This window comes from Vitis vinifera, chromosome 17 (assembly GCF_030704535.1).
Source record: "Vitis vinifera cultivar Pinot Noir 40024 chromosome 17, ASM3070453v1".
NCBI classification, from domain to species: domain Eukaryota; kingdom Viridiplantae; phylum Streptophyta; class Magnoliopsida; order Vitales; family Vitaceae; genus Vitis; species Vitis vinifera.
The window spans coordinates 4,380,662-4,385,547 of record NC_081821.1 but is presented as its reverse complement, the minus strand read 5'-3'; positions in this window follow the sequence as shown (position 1 = coordinate 4,385,547).

The window sequence follows — 4,886 nt, the reverse complement described above, 5'->3', positions numbered from 1 at the left end:
AAATACTTGTTACAAAAGGATGAGAATCCCGTAATTGAAAAAATAACTTCAAAGGAAAAAAAAAAATATATATATATATATATATATATATATAAAAGAAATTTTGTTTTCTTATCTTTTATTTTATCATAAAAAATACAAAATATATAATTAAAAAAATTTCAAAAAGTTATGGGTCTTTGACAACTGTTTTATAAAATAATTTTTTGTTTTCCATTATAAAAAACCTAAAAAACTCGTTTGCCACTTAAAAATTGTTTTCTGTTTTTTTGTACTTAAAAACAAAAAAATAAGGTATTTTAAGATAATACATTTTAGTTGTTTTTTGTTATTTTTACTTGTTTTATTATGATTATTTAAATAATAATAATACAAACATTTAAAGTTTGTTTTGTAACGTGATTTAAAAACAATTTTTAAAAAAATTATAATATTATTTGGTTGTTATTTTTTAAAAATAATTTTTTTAAACAAACTAAAATATAAAACAATTTTTAAAAAATAAGTAGGAATTGTTTTCACCAGTTTTTAAACAACACAAGGAAAACATGGACCCGTTTAGTCATGTTTCTTGAAACTTGCTTTTAAAAACTGGTTTTAAGTTATAATGATTAAAAATAAAACGCTACACGTAAAAATTATTTGATAACATATTTAAAAATATTAAAAACGTGCTAAAAGCATTTTAGGTTTTCAAATAGGTTTTTGTTCTATAAAACATTTAAATAATAGTTTTTAAAAAAAATTGATAACTATTTTCGAAAACAATTATCGAAATCTTATATATTTTAAAATTATATTTATATAATATAAATAAATAAAATAAATTCAAAAAACATATAAAAATAATTCATTGAGTTTAAACATATACTTGATTTTCTTTCATGTTTTTTTCATTCTACTTTTCCTTTATTTTTTTCCCTCATATTTTTTCTTAACCTAAATATAATTTAATTATAATTTGGTCAATTATATTGGTGTTATAATGCATATTTTTAAGAGATAGGGATATTATGAAAATGCTTAATTATTTATTATTTTTAATCAAATAACCATCTATTATAAATTATTTTTTTTATTATATATAATATATTTTATATCTAATATAAGCATTATATAACACATTATTTCGAATATAACATACAAGATATTATTTTCATTAAATATAATATTTATAGTTATTATAACCATATTATAAATGATATCCCGAAATATGCATATCGCATCTTATCTAACCCATCAATCAAATGTAATATAATAGAATAATGTAAGTAGGAAAAATACTAATTATTGTAAAAGATTTATTTTCACGTTATTAAAAAAATCATATTTTAATGTAACAAATGTAGAGTGAAGCCTTTCCCTTTGGAGAATATACCAAACGAGCCGGGCCTTGAATTTGTAGGCAAGCCCGGGCTTGCCCTTGTGGAGCCACCTGAGCACATCACCAAAGACATAGGCCCACTACTCATTCTCTGAGGCTTATCCTTTAATGGGCTGGGGCAACACTTGTATTGGTAGTAGAGTAGATTTGATAGGGAATATAAACTTTGCGTACAAGGGTTGAAAGGTTGAAATAAGCCACTTAAGATGATGGATATAGTCCTAAAGTTTTGCATCATGAAGAGTGTCTCCATAAGTTGATTTTAAAATTTATGCCACCTCTCATAATGTGAAAAACTCTTAACACATTTGTTTGTTATTTACTCGATAGTATTTCTATTCAAAATATTTTTAGTAAAGATGTTTTATTTGAAAGAGTTTTTAGGAGAATCGTTTAGTAAATATTTTAAAAAAAATACTATAAATAATTTTTAAAATTATAAGTAATTTTTTAAAATTTTAAAAGTGTCTTAAATTTTGTCGAATACTTAATTAATTAAACTAAATACGAACACTTGAAAATTTTTATCATTCAAAAGTTTTAAAAGTTAGAAACATTTATTAAAATTGCTATCAAACATATTCTTAATTTATAATTTATAATTTAAAAAATTATCAGATATTTAAGCTTATTTGAATCCCGTCCCTAGTTGTTGTACTCAAGGATTGAAATATCGGTAAACACAGATATATCGATACTTGGATTTTACGGATATATCGGAAATATCGGAGAAATATCGGTGGATATTTTTCATCAAATATCGGTGAGACAAAAATTATCCAAAATTGATGGGAATGCTTAAAAAAATCCAAAGAATGATAAAATAAGCAAGAATATACATGTTAAAGTTATTTTATAAGTGTAATTGACATAAATATTGTGAAAGAAAAAAATATCGGTAAACAGTTTACGATACTTGGATTTTACACTTAGAAAGTTAGAATTGAGTTAAGAAATATTTGATTTTATTAAATGAAAACAATTTACACATAAACATAATACATATGACATTGCAATGGTCCTTAATACCAAAATGAAGATCGATGTGGTTCCATCATATTGTTATTGTTAGATGAAGGGAGCCCATCTTGTTGAAGACAATATTCATACCAGGACATGGAGTTTCGATAGTATTGATTGTATGTACGAACATGCCATGCATAAATTTCTTGAGTCCTACCAACAACTTGTCCATGGATAGGAAATCCAGGGTTTTCCCATGTGCTCGTTTGAAATCCTTGTTGTTGCAGCTGATGTGGAAGGTAGTATGGCATTTGTGTGGAGGAAGGATAGTTATACCTTTCATACTCTTCATCAGTGGAACTTGAAAGATTTTGAGGAGGTTGACCATAACTCATTGCGTAAGGGGCATAAATGTTGGCTTCGTTTGATGAATCATTGAATTGAGTCTCTACACTCATCAACTCAAAACTGGCCGACAATGAGTCCTCGTTGTATGGCATCATCCTTCGTTGTCTTCCTCTATATGGCTTTCCAATGGCTCCAACACCTGGATCGGCTCTTCTAGAGCCGTGGTCTTCATCTTGAGTACAATGTGTGAAATCATCTTCACAAGTAAATGCGAATGGTTGTCCACTTTGTTGTTGTTGTTGTCTAACATCCCCTTCATCATTTCCAGGGTCGCTACCATCATTGGTCCCCTCTCCTCTTGAACCATCATAACCGGAAGCGGAAGTACCAGTAGCACTAGGTCTACTACTATGTTCAACGCTCGTGGAGTCAAAAGAAGGTCGAGAAGTGACTGCCGGCTGAGAAATTCCTTGTTGAAATGAATCTCTCGTGTCTTGGCTGAAACTATCAGTATGAACTTCTTCGGATAACACTCGATCAACATCAACACCTGCTTCTCGGACATGTGCGGCAATTCATGGGTCGGGATTTCCATCTTTATCATCTAAATGAAGAGGTCTAACCCATTGAAACAATTGGTTATCTTCTTCTTCACCAACCTCAGTTGCAATGTCAAGTAAATCGAGGTAATCTTTCTCTGCAACTTTGTCATGTTCTGCTTCCATGTCACGTATCTTTAGTTTCATGTTATAATAACAGAAAACTAATTGTTGGAGCATTGGGTAAGCAAGCCGATTTCTTTGTTTTGTATGAATTAAGGCAAACGTGCTCCAATTTCTCTCACAAGCTGAAGATGATGCAGTTTGCGATAAAACCTTTATGGCCAACCTTCTTAATGTAGGAGCGTGATGTCCATACATGAACCACCATTAAGCTACAACCAAATAAATGATATCAATACTTATATTGGAAAGTTACAATAATATGCTAATGAAATGAATTATTAATTCACAAATAATACTCACCGGGAACCATTTCAGACCTCGAAGCAATCGCTGCTCGATCACCTAATCCTCTTTTTGCATATCGGAATAGTATAATCTACATATTAAATAATTGAAAGTGAAAAAGTTGAGTAAATGAAATTCAATTATTTAATTTATATTATAACTCTAATAATTTACCTCATTTCCAAATTGACTAAGACCTTCTGATATAGGATCTAATTTCGCAAAGACTTCATGAACAACTTGAAGTAGATCAGGATCAGTACCAACTCCACGTTTATATTGAAATCTTGGATTAAGAAAGAATGCTACAATAGTAAAGTAGAAATGTAAAATTAGAATGTTATGAAAGAAACATATTAAATACCAATAAATTTCAAAGATGAATAATACTTACCTGCTGCATGAAGAGGATGTTTAAGAGTTCTATCCCAACAATCTGCAATTATTTCTAACACCCATTCTTTAGCATTAAGTCGAATGAGGTTCTCTTTCATAACTCGAATCAATTCGTACACAAATGGCATTGTAGGAACAACTTCTGAATCGACAATGCGAAGAACTGTGTATAGCGCCTCATATATTGACACTAACTTTCCCACTCTTTCCCAGTACGCATGGTCAAACATAAGTGATTCAACCTCTTTGCCGATTAATGTGCGACTTAAGTTGTGTTGTGCCCATTCATCACTGATAAACACTTTCTTCAAGTTTGCTTTCTGTTTCAAAAGACTGTCGAGGGCTATATAATTGGTTGCAAATCTTGTTGCTCCAGGACGAACTATGTCTCCACCACACACCTTCCGCATCTGTGCAAGCAACCAACTATGGTTATAAATGAAGTTGGTTATCTTTCGAGCCTTTGTAATCAGATCTGCAACACTCGTCCTTTTACCGATGTCTTCGAACATTAAGTCGATGCAATGTGCTGCACACGGAGTCCAATAAAGATTGTATTTCTTCATTAACAACTTCCCCGCCTTCACGAATGCCGACCCATTATCTGTAACTATTTGGACCACATTTTGTTTTCCAACTTCCTTGATCACATCCTTCAACAAACCATATATGTATTTGTTGTCCTTTATATTATTTGATGCATCAACGGATTTGAGGAAGATTGTGCTACCTTTTGAATATACCATGAAATTAATTATGCTTAATTTCGTGGGCCCAGTCCATCC